Source organism: Sciurus carolinensis, assembly GCF_902686445.1.
Source record: "Sciurus carolinensis chromosome 14 unlocalized genomic scaffold, mSciCar1.2 scaffold_101_arrow_ctg1, whole genome shotgun sequence".
In the NCBI taxonomy this organism is placed as follows: domain Eukaryota; kingdom Metazoa; phylum Chordata; class Mammalia; order Rodentia; family Sciuridae; genus Sciurus; species Sciurus carolinensis.
Genome location: NW_025920105.1, coordinates 370795 through 386757, shown reverse-complemented (window position 1 = coordinate 386757; position 15963 = coordinate 370795). Strand labels below are relative to the sequence as shown.

General features: G+C 36.9%; 1 pseudogene; it reads right to left on the bottom strand.

Moving 5' to 3' along the window:
• Positions 1–568: 568 nt before the first annotated feature.
• LOC124973197 (striatin-3-like) overlaps positions 569–15963 on the bottom strand; it is a 45812-nt pseudogene continuing 30417 nt past the window's right edge.

Sequence of the window (15963 nt, the reverse complement as noted above, 5' to 3'; positions counted from 1 at the left end):
ACCCATTTTATTGTCAAAAAATTTGATGTGTCTATCTTCATGAGCAGTTAATGTAACAGGAAGTGTGGGATGACTTATTACTCTGTTAATGTGATTACTGGATTGTAAACCAGAATCTACCTGTGATGAAAGCATCGCCAATGACTATGTTTCTAAATTATGTTTCTAAATCATAAATTATTGCACTACCAGTGTTGAAAGAGGTATCACAACCAATAAAGTCAACAGGTGTAGGTATTCCATGTTCCTTGTCTCCATTGTCAGTGCAAATACAAGGCAATTTTTCTTGTGGATTCCATAACCTAACAGTGCAATCTGCTGAACAAGACAGTAACTGATTTTTATTCCACTATAAGCAAGACCCCAGGCTGCATCTGTATGAGCAACTGAAGTGCTAGCTAGAACATTTGGCTCATATGGGTCATATGGATCCACATTAGGACTAGGCATATTCCACCACTAGATGGTTGTGTCAATACCACCACTAAAACACTGTTCTCCATTAGAACTAATAGCCAGTGACAGAACAGGACCAATGTGGGCCCTAAATGTGTAGTAGACACTACATCTAAAGAGGCACTCTTTTTGGCAGGAACTGTTTTTGCAAGTTCCAAAGTTTCAGGTATGATCCTCAGAGGCAGCAAACAGCACAGGTTCTACAGGATGAAAGGCTAAGGCCTGTACTCCATCCAAATTTCTATGTAGTGTATACTTGGGGTTCCATGTCTTACAAAAGTCATCTTTATTGGCAGGCAAATCATAACTATAATCTGCATCATTTGTTACTGTCAAGTCTTCAAGGTCTCCAAGGCCCAGTACACTCAACAAAACATCATCAGAACCCATAATAAATGACTTTCCTCCTCCAGATTGAAACATTATTGGTTTAGCCCATTCTGTGCCATCCCCTGAACTCCGTACTTCTCCAGCTCCTTTACCATCTTCAACTGTCATTAAAAAATCAAATTCTTTCGGTGCTTCCTCTGTATCAGGATCATCAGTTAGGTCTGCAGCTAAGCCTTCAATAACTATTTTGTGTTTATTCATCTGATGTTTATCATTTCCTCCTGGGATGCCTTTGATCGTGTCATTTTCCTCTCCTTCATCACTTTCATCAGAATTTTCTAAGAAATTGAATGTCTCAAGAACACCACTAGTAGACCTTTTGATTTCTTGTCATTCTTGCTTGGGAGGTTCACCACCATTCAGAATTTGTTTTAAATTCTGTTTCTACTGATCCATTTGGTTATGAATTAGATATTACAAGTAATGACCTCACTAGACTGTACAACTTATACTGTATCTGTATAACTTACTTCCTGAAGGTGCTGTCTAAACAGCTCTCTGCCTTGCTTCCAAGTTAACTGGCTATTCTGAGGTATTGAGGGAGCCTCTGTGTCTTTGGTTTCTTCTGATTCAAAAGTTGGTATTTTCAAATCACCTTGGTTCATCTCTGTGCCATACTTTAATTTATGATATTTTAACCTGTTTTGTTTTAATGTATACTCTAATATCTTTATTCTTCTTATTAAATCCTTCTTCAAATTCTCTTGACCTTTTCTTTCTCCTTGTAAAAATGCTATCTGAGACTGCAGTTTGGCTCACTCCACCTCCCAATAAACCCACTCCATCTTAAACCGAGCCCACTAGTGCTGGATATGGTGCAGTATCCCTGGTATAATGTACTGCTGTAGCCTGGAGCTGGGAGTCTTCCCGGGGGACCTGCTCCCTCAGAGGCAGGAGGACCCCAGCCACCCACCCCTCCATTCCCCCTGGCAAAAGACTCAAGTTTCCCCCAGGTCCCTGCTGCTGCCAGGGAGGGGCTGTTATCCCCAGGTTAATGCCACTGCCTCAGGAAAGCTCGTCAATTATGTGTGGGGCCCTGACTGGGGGGCAGGGTGAGAGGATGACAAGTGGGGGAAGGCATAGGTCGGGTGGTCCTGGGACAACGGCGGGGAAGAGGTCTAGTGGGAGAGGGGCAGGGAGGAGGTCATTGCTATGTGCCTGCCATGGGTCAGAGCAGGGAGCTTCCAGCTGCTGCCATTACAACCCCTTCTCCATTTGCCCTTCTCACTCACTCACTTTAGGGAAAGGGGTGCCATGGCAGGAGGGGGGAAAAGGGGAATTGTTGGGAATCTTAATATCAGTGCCTCATGGGTCTGAGACAGAAAGAGTCCCTTTTGAAAACTAGCCTTAGCAATTTAGCAATATACTAGCTAAAAAAAACAAAAAGGGTTAAAATTGCTGGTGATATTGACCACTTGTAAAATCCACTTAGCTCAATTTTCAATAAAAAATAAAAGAATAATATAATACACTACATCCACCATTTGTAGAGAAAACTTATTTTTTGCATATCAAAGTATAAATTTGCAGGCTCAGCCAATGCCCATGTGGTTCTCCAGTGCCACACAGACCCAACTCTCAGATATCCAGTGCCATGCACAATGCAGTCTTAGTGCCATGCTGTGGCTTTCCATTTACCAATACATGGGGCTACCTCTACCTGCTCTCATGGATAATTCCCATCTGGATGCTGTCTTCTTCATTTGAGGCAGCTCCCATCCTGTGTTACCACATTATCAAGTACCTCTCATTCACCAGGCTACTGAAGATTGGAAGATTTGAATAATATATTATAGTATTATTGTGGAATTTTTATTAATAGTATTATTTTTTATTACTTCTACTTGTCTATTTTTTACTTTTCTCTTACTCTCTTTTCCTCTTATCTGTTTTCTTTGAGTCTCTTTCTTCCTTTCTCAAGCTAACAACCAATTTTTTTCATACATACAAAATAAAGATAGAATTTTAATAGCTGTGAGAGAAACCCTTCAGATCACATATAGAGGGAAAGCAACATGGCTATCAGGAGGGTTCTTAGCCCAGACCATAAAAGCTAGAAGGGCCTGGAAGAACATATAAGCTCTGAAAGAAAACGGATGGATGCTAACCAAGAATCCTAAACTTGGCAAAACTTACCTTCAAATTTGACGATGAAACAAAATCCTTCCATAGCAAACAAAAGTTGAGAGAATTTACAATTATAAAGCCTGCACACAGAACATTCTCACCAAAATAGTCCATGAGGATGAAATGAAAAATAGCAATGGAAGTCAGTATAGAAAAGAAGGACCCAAAAGAAAGAGCCAATCAAATGAGAAACAAAGTCATATTAAAAACCAAAAATAGCCAAAATGACTAGGAATACAAACAATATCTTAATAATAACAATGAGTATTAATGGCCTAAACTCATCAATCAAAAGACATAGACTGACAGATTAGATTTTAAAAATGTCCCATCAAAATGCTGCCTTCAACAGACTCATCGAACAGCAAAAGTCACACACAGATGTCAGGTGAAAGGATAAGAATAAAGCATATCATGCACACTGACTTAATAAAAATGCAGGGTTTTCCATCCTCATATCATATAAAATGTACTTCAAGCCAAACTTAGTCAGAAGGGATAAATACAGATATTTCATAGAGATTAAGGGAAGCATAAATCTGCAAGACATTAGGAGTGTACATATTTCTGCCCCAAATAATGGTGCATCCTTGTATATCAAACATCCTTCTCAATGCCAGTAAACCACAACACAATAAAACAGGGTGACATTAACACACCTCTGTCACCCCTGTATAGATAGTCAAAACAAAAATTGAAGAAACCATAGAACTCAATAACACAATATTTTATTTAACCTTAACAGAAATATATAGATTATTCCATCCATCAACAAGAGAATACACTTTCTTCTTAGTGGTGCATGGATTCTTCTCTAAAATAGATTATATGTTATGCCCCAAAGCTACTCTTGGCAAATACACACAAAAAAAAAACAAGAAATACTACCTTGTATTTTATCAGATTATAATAGAATGTAATTAGAAGATTATAATAGAATGTAGTTAGAAATCAATGACAAAATAGTAAAAAAAAAAAAAAAAAAAACCAGAAATGACTCCCACAGCTGGAGGCCAAAAAATACACTATTAAATGATGCATAGATAGCAGAGGACATCAAAGAGGAGATAACAAAATTCTTAAAAGTAAACAAGATCAAGGACACAACATATCAAAAATTCTGGGATGCCATGAAAGTAGTAAAAAGAGGAAAACTTATTGCATGGAGCACACTCAAAAAAAGAAGAGAAAGTCCACAAATAAAAAACCGAAATTACAGCTGAAAACCTTAAAAAAGAATAGATCAAAACCAAAAGTGTAAGACAGGAGATAATAAAAATCCATCAAAATCAATAAAATTGAGACAAAAGAAACAATTATATAAACAGACAAAACAAAAAGTTGCTTCTTTGAAAAAGTAAACAAAATAGACCAAATGATATCCACAGTAACAAAGAGGAAAGAGACAATTCAATTTACTATAATACATGATGGAAAAGGAAATATCATGACATACATTACAAAAATACAAAACATAATTAGAAATATTTTGAAAATTTATAGTCCAACAAAATAGAAAAGATTGAAGACAGCAACAGGTTTCCAGGGACATATAATCCACCCAAACTGAATCATGAGGACAAACACACTTTGAAGATACCAATCTCAATAATGAAATAGAAGAAGTTATCAAAAGTCTACCAGGGTTTCAAGATGGTGGAGTAGAGGGCGGCTGCATTTCATGTTGCTCCAGGACGCAGGATTCAAAAGAGGAGATAGTGAGAGACTTGGGAACAACTCAGAGCCGCCGAGTGAGTCTCTCCCTTGGGGGAGGCATCAGGGATGGGGTGGTAACCCTGGAACACAGGGAACTTTGTGAAGTAGAGTTGCCTGGAGAGATGCCCCTCCCCCCACTGGAGCGGTAAACATGGACAACTGGGATCATCATAGAGGAGGTGGATCAGCACAGCCCTTGGAATCAGAGCAACCACTGGGGCTCCGGGCAGCTGCCTGAGGAGGAGCAGAGTGGTGCACTGTTTAGACTCAGAGCGACCACTTCTGAACACCAGGGGGTTGCCCAGAGGAAGAGGATAAGCACGGTGGGTCGCTTGGTCTAGGAGTGACTGCATCAGACCCACAGGCAGTTGCCACAGGAGGAGCTGTGTGGTGAGCAGATTGGACTCACAATGACCGCTTCTGAACACCAGGGCGGCTGCCCGGAGGAAGAGGAGGAACTTGGTGGGTCGCTTAGTCTAGGAGTGACTGCATCAGAGCTACAGGGGTTGCCAGAGGAGGAGCTGCGTGGCGAGTTATTTGGACTCAGAACGACCACTTCCGAACACCAGGGGGTTGCCCAGAGGAAGAGGAGAAGCGCGGCGGGTCACTTGGTATAGGAGTGACTGCATCACAGCCACAGGCGGTTGCCAGAGGAGGAGGCAAGGGGTGAGTGGTTTGGACTCAAAGCGACCACTCCTGAACACCCGGGGGGCTACCCCGAGGAGGAGGAGGAACAGGGCAGGTCACTTGGACTCGGAGTGACTGCCTAGGGCTACGGGCGGTTGGCGGGAGGAGGAGACTCGAAGTGAGTTGCTTGGACTCCTAGTGACTGCATTGGAAACTGGGCGGTGGTCCGGAGGAGGTGTGTGGTGGGTCTCTGGGTCTCAGAGGTATTGTACAGGGATCCAGGAGGTGGCTCAGAAGAGGGGCGGCATAGCCAGGTGATTAGGTGCAGAGCAGGGTCCCAGGACCTGCTGGAAGAGCCACACAGAGAAACACCTAGGGGTGGAGCAAAGTTTCCAGGACTGTGGGCAGATTCTCTGAGGAGGGGCAGCCTAAGGAGAGTCGTCTGTGAAGGGTGAGGCTCCCAGGCCCAGGAGGTAGGTCCGGGCCCCTGGGAACATTGCAGAGGAAGACAGCCCAGACCAGGCGGTAATTGTAGATTGAGGGGAACCTCGAGGAGGGGAACTGACCAGCTAGACCACCCCACTGGGTGAGTCTTCCACACTGGGTGAGGTTTTCCCACAAGGTCGGTAAAACCAGAAACACAGGCAAAAACAGGCCATGCCTCAGCCTGCAGCCTAGTTCCCCTCTGGATGACCATTGGTCAACAAGGGGAGGCACTTCTGCCCACTATCAGGGAATATACCCCACCTGAGTATCACCATCACTAGAGAGGGAGCTTCCTTGTGGAGCACCACATTATCAACTTCCTCCAAGACTGCAGGCTACTGAAGGATAAGAGGGGATATACTAGCAATCTTCAGGGACATTATAAGTCAATAGAGGAAATCTGCAATATCTTATGACCCACTGATTTCTGAACAATATGAGAAAACAAGGGAAAAAATGCCCCAAACATGATGTTACATCAATAAAATCCAACGACAGCATGGCAGAAGAAATGACAGCAAGGGAGTTCAGAATGTGCACAATTAAAATGATCAGGGAAGCAAACGATGAGATGAAAGAGCAAATGCAGGCATTGGATGATGAGATGAAAGAGCATATGCAGGCATTGAATGATAGCACCAATCAACAGTTAAAAGAGCAAATACAGGAAGCAAAATATCATTTCAATAAAGAGTTAGAGATATGGAAAAATAAAACAAACAGAAATACTTGAAATGAAGGAAACAATAAACCAAATTAACAACTCCATAGAAAGCACAAACAATAGGATAGAACACCTGGAAGACAGAATCTCACATATTGAAGACAAAATATTTAACCTTGAAAACAAAGTTGAACAAACAGAGAAGATGGTAAGTAATCATGAACAGAATCTCCAAGAACTATGAGATATCATGAAAAGGCCAAATTTGAGAATTATTGGGATTGAGGAAAGCTTAGAGAAAAAAACCAAAGGAATGAACAATATATTCAATGAAATAATATCAGAAAATTTCCCATATCTGAAGAATGAAATGGAAAATCAAGTTCAAGAGACTTATAGGACTCCAAATACACAAAATTACAACAGACCCACACCAAGGCACATTATAATGAAAATACCTAACATACAAAATAAAGACAGAATTCTAAAGGCTGTGAGAGAAAAGAACAATATTACATTCAGGGGGAAACCAATATGGATATCAGCAGATTTTTCAATCCAGACCCTAAAAGCTAGAAGGACCTGGAACAACATTTTTCAAGCTCTGAAAGAAAATGGATGCCAAGCAAGAATCTTATACCCAGCAAAACTTACCTTCAAATTTGATGATGAAATAAAATCATTCCATGATAAACAAAAGCTAAAAGAATTTACAAAAAGAAAGCCAGCATTACAGAACATTCTCAGCAATATTTCATGAAAAGAGATAAAACGCAAAGAAGCAAATCAGCAAAGGGAGGAATTATCCTAAAGGAACTGTCAAATAAAGGAGGAACGAAGTTGTGTCAAAAAAAATAAATAAATAAATAAAATTTTAAAAAAATTAACCAAATGACCAGGAATACATATCATATCTCAATAATAACCCTGAATGTTAATGGCCTGAATTCATCAATCAAAAGATGTAGACTAGCAGATTGGATTAAAAAGAAAGATCCAACATTATGTTGCCTGCAAGAGACTCACCTCATAGAAAGAGATACCCATAGGCTAAAGGTGAAAGGATGGGGAAAAACATACCATGCACATGGACTCAGCAAAAAAGCTAAAGTATCCATCCTCATTTCAGATAATGTGGACTTCAAGCCAAAGTTAGTCAGAAGGGATAAGGAAGGACTTTTCATACTGCTTAAGGGAAGCATAAATCAGCAAGATATAACAATCATAAATATCTATGCCCCAAACAGTGGCTCATCCATGTATGTCAAACAAATCCTTCTCAATTCTAGAAACCAAATAGACCATAACACAATAATACAAGGTGATTTTAACACACCTCTCTCACCACTGGACAGATCTTCCAAACAAAAATTGAACAAAGAAACCATAGATCTCAATAACACAATCAATAATTTAGACTTAACAGACATTTATAGAATATACCATCCAACAAAGAGCAAATACACTTTCTTCTCAGCAGCACATGGATCCTTCTCTAAAATAGACCATATATTATGCCACAAAGCTAATGTTAGCAAATACAAGAAGATAGAAACACTACCTTGTATTCCATCAGATCTTAATGGATTGAAGTTAGAAATAAATGAAAGAGTAAAAAACAGAAACTACTCCAACACCTGGAGATTAAACTATATGCTATTATATGATGAACGGATAACAGAAGATATTAGGAAGGAAATCAAAAAATTCTTAGAGGTAAATGAGAACAAAGAAACATCATATGAAAATCTCTGGGACACTATGAAAACAGTACTTAGAGGAAAATTTATTTCATGGAGCACATTTAATAAAAGAAGTAAAACAGAACAAATAAACAACCTAACACTACAGCTCAATGTCCTAGAAAAAGAAGAACAGACCAACACCAAAAGTAGTAGAAGACAGGAAATAGTTAAACTCAGAGCTGAATCAATGAAATTGAAAGAAAAGCAACAATACAAAAAATGACAAAATAAATAGTTGGTTATTCGAAAAAATAAACAAAATTGATAAAACTTTAGCCATACTAACAAAGAGAAGACGAAAACCCAAATTACTAAAATTCGGAAGAACAAGGAAATATCACAACAGACATCACTGAAATACAAAACATAATTAGAAGCTATTTTGAAAATCTATACTCCAACAAAATAGAAAATTTTGAAGACATCAACAGGTTTCTAGAGACATATGTATTGCCTAAACTGAACGAGGAGGACATACACAATTTAAATAGACCAATTTCAAGTAATAAAATAGATGAAGTCATCAAAAGCTTACCAACAAAGAAAAGTCCAGGACCAGATGGGTTTTCAGCTGAGTTCTACAAAACCTTTAAAGAAGAGCTCATTCCAATACTTCTCAAAGTATTCCATAAAATAGAAGAGGAGGGAAACCTCCCAAACTCGTTCTATGAAGCCAATATCACCCTGATACCTAAACCAGACAGAGACACATCGAGGAAAGAAAATTTCAGACCAATATCCTTAATGAACTTCGTTGCAAAAATTCTCAACAAAATTTTAGCAAATCGCATACAAAAGCATATTAAAAAGATAGTGCACCATGATCAAGGGGGTTTCATCCCAGGGATGCAAGGTTGGTTCAACATCAGGAAATCAATAAATGTAATTCACCATATCAATAGATTTAAAGTCAAGAATCACATGATTATTTTGACAGATGCAGAGAAAGCATTTGATAAAATATAGCACCCCTTCATGCTCAAAACACTAGAAAAAATAGGGATAGTGGGAACATTCCTTAACATTTTAAAGGCCATCTTTGCTAAGCCCATGGCTAATATCATTCTAAATGGTGAAAAACAGAAAGCGCTCCCCCTTAAAATGGGAACAAGGCAGGGATGCCCTCTTTCTCCACTTATTTTCAATATCGTCCTTTAAACTCTAGCCAGAGCAATTAGAAAGACCAAAGAAATTAAAGGGATACAAATAGGAAAAGAAGAAATCAAACTATCCCTGTTTGCTGATGATATGATTATATACTTAGAGGTACCAGGAAATTCCACCAGAAAACTTTTAGAACTCATAAGTGAATTCAGTAAAGTAGCAGGATATAAGATCAATGCACATAAATCTAATGCATTTTTATACATAAGTGATGAATCGTTGGAAAGAATAATTAAGAAAACGACCCCATTCACAATAGCATCAAAAAAAATAAAATACTTGGGAATCAATCTCACAAAAGAGGTGAAAGACCTCTACAGTGAGAACTACAGAACACTAAAGAAGGAAATTAAAGAAAACCTCAGAAAATGGAAAGATCTCCCATGTCTTGGATATGCAGAATTAATATTGTCAAAATGGCCATACTAAAAAAAGTGCTATACAGATTCAGTGCAATTTCAATTAAAATCCTAATGATGTACCTTACAGAAATAGAGCAAGAAATTATGAAATTCATCTGGAAGAATAAAAAACCCAGAATAGCTAAAGCAATCCTTGGCAGAAAGAGTGAAGCAGGGGGTATCGCAATAACAGATCTTCAACTCTACTACAAAGCAATAGTAACAAAAACAGCATGATATTGGTATCAAAATAGAAAGGTGGATCAATGGTACAGAATAGAGGACACGGACACAAACGAAGGAAATACAATTCCCTCATACTAGACAAAGATACCAAAAATGTGCAATGGAGAAAAGATAGCCTCTTCAACAAATGGTGCTGGGAGAATTGAAATCCATACGCAACAGAATGAAACTAAACCCGTATCTCTCACCATGCATGAAACTAAACTCAAAATGGATTAAGGACCTTGGAATCAGATCAGAGACCGTGCATCTTATAGAAGAAAAAGGAGGTCCAGAGCTTCAACATGTTGGCTTAGGACCAAACTTCCTCAACAGGACTCCCATAGCACAGGAAATAAAAGCAAGAATCAATAACTGGGATAGATTCAAACTAAAAAACTTTCTCTCAGCAAAGGAAACTATCAGCAATGCAAAGAAACAGCCTACAGAGTGGGAGAAAATCTTTGCCAATCATACTTCAGATGGAGCACTAATCTCCAGAATCTATAAAGAACTCAAAAAACTCTACACCAAGAATGCAAATAATCCAATCGACAAATGGGCTAAGGAAATGAATAGACACTTCACAGAAGAAGATCTACAAGCAATCAACAAACATATGGAAAAATGTTCAACATCTCCAGTAATAAGAGAAATGCAAATCAAAACCACCCTAAGATTCCATCTCACCCCAATTAGAATGGCGATTATCAAGAATACAAGCAACAACAGGTGTTGGCGAGGATGTGGGGAGAAAGGTACACTCATACATTGCTGGTGCGGTTGCAAATTAGTGTAGCCACTCTGGAAAGCAGTGTGGAGACTCCTTAGAAAATTTGGAATGGAACCACCATTTGCCCCTGCTATCCCACTCCTTGGCCTATACCCAAAGGACTTAAAATCAGCATATTACAGAGATACAGCCACAAATGTTCATAGCTGCTCAGTTCACAATAGCCAGATTGTGGAACCAACCTAGATGTACTACAATTGATGAATGGATAAAGATATTTTGGTATATATATACAATGGAATATTACTCAGCCATAAAAAATGATAAAATTATGGCATTTGCAGTCAAATGGATGAAATTGGAGAATATCATGCTAAGTGAGATAAGCCAATCTCAAAAAACCAAAGGATGAATGATATCGCTAATAAGTGGATGATGACACCTAGTGGGGGGTGGGAATGGTTAGTGTTAGGATTAGAGTTAGGGTTAGGGAGGGGGGCAAGAATGGAGGAAGGAAGGACTGTTTAGAGGGAAAAGAGGGGTGGGAGGGGTGGGGGGAAGGGAAAAAATAACAAAATAAATCAAACAGCATACCTTATGTAAATTTATGATTACACAAATGGTATGCCTTTACGCCATGTACAAACAGAGAAACAACATGTATCCCATTTGTTTACAATATAATAATTAAAAAAAAGGTCTACCAGTCAAAAAAGCCCAGGACCAGATGGGATTCTCATTGGAGTTCTACAAAACATTCAAAGAAAAACTAATTTCAATACTCCTCAAAGAAGCCCATGAAATAGAAAATGAGTGAACACTTCCAAAATTGTTTTATGTAGCTAGTATCACCCTGATACCAAAACCAGACGTAAACACATCAAGGAAACAAAACCTCAGAACAATATCCCTGATGAGCATGGATTCCAAAATTCTTAGTAAAATTTCAGCAAATCACATGCAAAAAATATTATAAAGTTACTACACAATGATCAAGTGAGTTTCATCAAAGGGGTGCCATGTTGGATCAACATTCAGAAATCAATACAGGTAATTCACCACATCAATAGACTTAAAGTTAAGAACCATATGATTATGTCAATAGATGCAGAAAGAGCATTTGACAAAATACAGTACCTCTGTATGCCTAAAACACTAGAAAAAGTTGGGTAGTAGAAACATAACTCAACATTGTTAAGGTTATCTACACTGAACTCACAGCCAACATTCTTCTAAGTGGCAAAAAACTGAAAGATTTTCCTCTATAAACTTGGAAAAGGCAGAGATGCCCTATTTCATCAGATCCATTCAACATTATCCTTGAAATTATAGCCAGAGCAATTAGACAGAGAAAATAAATTAAAGGGATAAGGAAAAGAAGAACTCAAACTATCACTAATGACAATATTCTATATTTATAGAATCAAAAAATTCCACCAGAAAATTTCTAGAACTCATGAATAAATTCAGCAAATTAACAGAATATAAAATCAACATATATAAATTAATAAATTTCTATTCATAACTAATGAAACCTCTGAAAGAGAAATTTAAAAAATTATGCCATTCAGAATAGTATAAAAATGTAAAATACTTTGGAATCCAACAAAAGATGAAAGTCCTCTACAATGAAAAATACAGATAACAAAAGAAAGAAGTTAAAGAAAACCTTACAAGATGGAAAGATCTCTCATATTCTAGTATAGACACAATTAATATTATCTAAATGGCCATAGTACCAAAAGTGGTATATACATTCAATGCAATTCCAATTAAAACCCCAATGACATACTGCATAGAAATAGAGAAAACAATCATGATGTTCATTTGGAAGAATAGGAGACCCAGAATAGAAAAAAACAATTATCAGTAGTAAGAGCAAAGTCAGAGATATCACAATTCCAGACCTTCAAGTATACTTCAGATAAATAATAACAAAAACTGCATGGTTTCAGCACCAAAATAGACAGAATAATGGTACAAAATAGAGGACACAGAGACAAACTCACATAAATACAAAGATAAAGATGCCAAATACATACAATGGAGAAAAGATAGCCTCTTCAACAAATGGTGCTGGCAAAACTGGAAATCTGTATGCAGCGAAATGAAATTAAATGCCTCTTTCTCATTCTTTACAAAACTCAATTCAAAATGGATCAAAGACCCAGTAATTTGATCAGAGATCCTGCACCACAGAAGAGAAATTAGGCCCAAATCTTCATTATGTTGACTACAGACAAGACTTCCTTAACAATAGTCCCAAAGCACAAGAAATAAAAGCAGGAATCAATAAATGGGATGGGTTCAAACTAAAATGTTTTTCTCAGTAAAGGAAAAAATTAACAATGTGAAGAAAGAGCCTACACAATGGGAGAAAATTTTTGACACTTGCACTTCAGATAGAGCACTAATCTCCTAATTTATAAAGAACACAAAAAATTTAAACCAAGAATACAACTAATTCAATCAGTAAATGGGCTAAGGAAATGAGAAGACAATTCACAGAACAAGATCTGCAAGCAATCAACAGATATATGGAAAAATGTTAAACATTTCTAGTAATAAGAGAAATGGAAATCAAAACTACCCTGAGATTTCATCTTACCCCAATTAGAATGGACATTATAGATAATACAGGCAACATTAGCTGTTGATGAGGATGTGCGGTAAAAGGGTATATTCATACATTGCTGGTGTTGTTGCAAATTCGTGCAGTCACTAGGCAAAGCAGTGCGGAGTTTGCATAGAAAACTTGGAACCACAATTTGACCAAGGTATCTCACTCCTTTGCCAATACTCAAAGAGCTTTAAACCAGCATACTACAGTGAAGCAGCTACATCAATGTTTGTAGCACCTCAATTCACAATAGCTACATAGTGTAATCAACCTAGATGCCTTTCAATAGATGAATGGAAAAAGAAACTTTGTTACATATGCACAATGGAATATTATTCAGAGAAAAAAGAATATAATTATGGCATTTGCAGGTTAATGGATGGAGTCGGAGAATATCCTGCTAAGTGAAGTAAGCCAATCCCCAAAATCCAAATGCCAAATAATTACTCTCATAAGTGGTTGATGATACATAATGGAGGTTATGTATTCAGGGAAAAATGGAGGAAGAATAAATTGTGTTGATGAAAATGAGAATTCAGTGGGGGTGGGGGAAGGAAAGCTAATGGAATGAAACAAACATCATTATCATATGTACATGTGCTATTACACAAATGTTACTCTATTTCATGTACAGCCACAAAGCTGTACCCCATTTATGTACAATAAATCAAAAAATAAAATGAAGAACAAATATATAAATTCATAGGCTTCAGTTGACAATACTGCAACATCCCCCAAATTACAGCTTCTAAATTCAACTTGTTTAGATTGCACATGTGAGTCAAGTGATGTCAATTTGTCTTTTTGCCTTATTTTTTTCCACTTTTATGGGGGTGGGATAATTGGGATTAAGTACAATTTTAATTCTTTTACTTTTCTACTGAGTTACTTTTCTACTGAGTTACTTCTCCAGTTCATTTTTATCATATTTAAAATTTTTCTTTTTGTTGTAGAGGGATACAATATCTTTATTTTACTTTTATAGAGTGCCTTTGATTGAACACAGTACATCACAAATGCTAGGCAACTGCTGTATCACTGAGTTACAACCATAGTCCTCCAGCCTATTTCTTTATTTATTTTTCAGACAGGATATCAATAAAAAACTCATCTCAAACTTGCAGTTCCTTCCCCTCAGCTTCCCAATTATCTGGGATTGTAGGCGTGTGTCTAAAAAAAATTATTTTTAAATTTATTTAGTAATTTTTAAAGATTTCCAAAATAACTATTATCATCTATTGTAAGCAGGTTTTGAATTAGAAATATCTCAGTGGAAACAATAACACAGGAAGAAAAGAGGAAAACTTGTTACAATTGAAGAAACATTGTAAAACAGCTAGTAAAAGACAACAGGAATGTTAAAAGTATGAATTTAATAACCATTTCATTGATGTTTAATGTGCTGATCAAGAATAAAAGTAAATAAAATTGAGAGAACAATGTTACTAACAGAAATTATGCACTTGCAATAACCCTTAATATCTAAGATCTGAGAAATTGGAAATGTGAAGAAGAAAAGATATCAAATTAAGAATCACAGTTATTACTAGGATAAACATAAAAAATTCAAAATAGAGAGTCCAAATAATAAAAAATTCAAAAAATATAAAAAAGAATTTATGCTCAAAACTGGTTAAAAATTAAAATTAATTTCACAGATACTTTGCAAAAATTAAAAAAAATTAAGGTTTATAAAATGTACACAATAATCAATGCTCCAGTTAGCAAAATAGGGCAATAAAAATGTAATACCTCACTGTTGTTTAAATACAATGACTTTTAATTTTTTCCCACACATTAGCATTAAATTCTGGTCATAGCTGAAAAATTCTAAAGCCTCAATTCTATTTCCTATGTTATGGTGGTAACTTAAAGTAGCATATCACAGAAATGAAACATATGGTATAAGTGACCAAGGGATTTTAAAATCCTTCAGGTAGGCAATATGAACTTCTTTTAGTTTATTATCCAGTTATCTGAAGCCAAATTATTATAGTGTAGGGTCAATAATGTGCATGCTCATTTAATAGCAAATGACAAATGCAAAGTGTGTGTCTGGTTTCAGGCACAATTCTATTAAAATTAACTTTTATGCACAGTACTTGAATATATGAAAGGATAGAATTTTGATAAGACACTTGTCATTTAGACTGGGAGAAAGGATATTTTGCACTGCAGGGAAGATGAAAATATAGCATCTTTACAAAGGAGTCTGCTTGGTCAAGGTGGTATCTATGTGACAAAAATGTTATTGTGCCCTTTCCTCATACCATGGATTAAATTATTTTCACAGATAATACCTAGTAAACATTAAAGCAAAATATAAATATTCAAGTTGTTAAGAGCAAGGGAATTGCAGAGGGGTTCTGGTGGTTCACTAGCCAGTCTGGCTAATGTACAGAGCCTGCAATTTCAAGGTCAGCTTGAACAAATGAGTGAAACCAAGTTTCCAAATTAAAATTTGGTGATGTCTGGAATAAATATGAATAGTAGGACACACTGGACTTCAATCTGTAGGAAGAAAAAATAGGTACTCCATTTCAGAGTTAATCAAAATTGACTAAGAAAATTCATAAATGACTTGATAGAAAATAAAAATTTTATTTCTC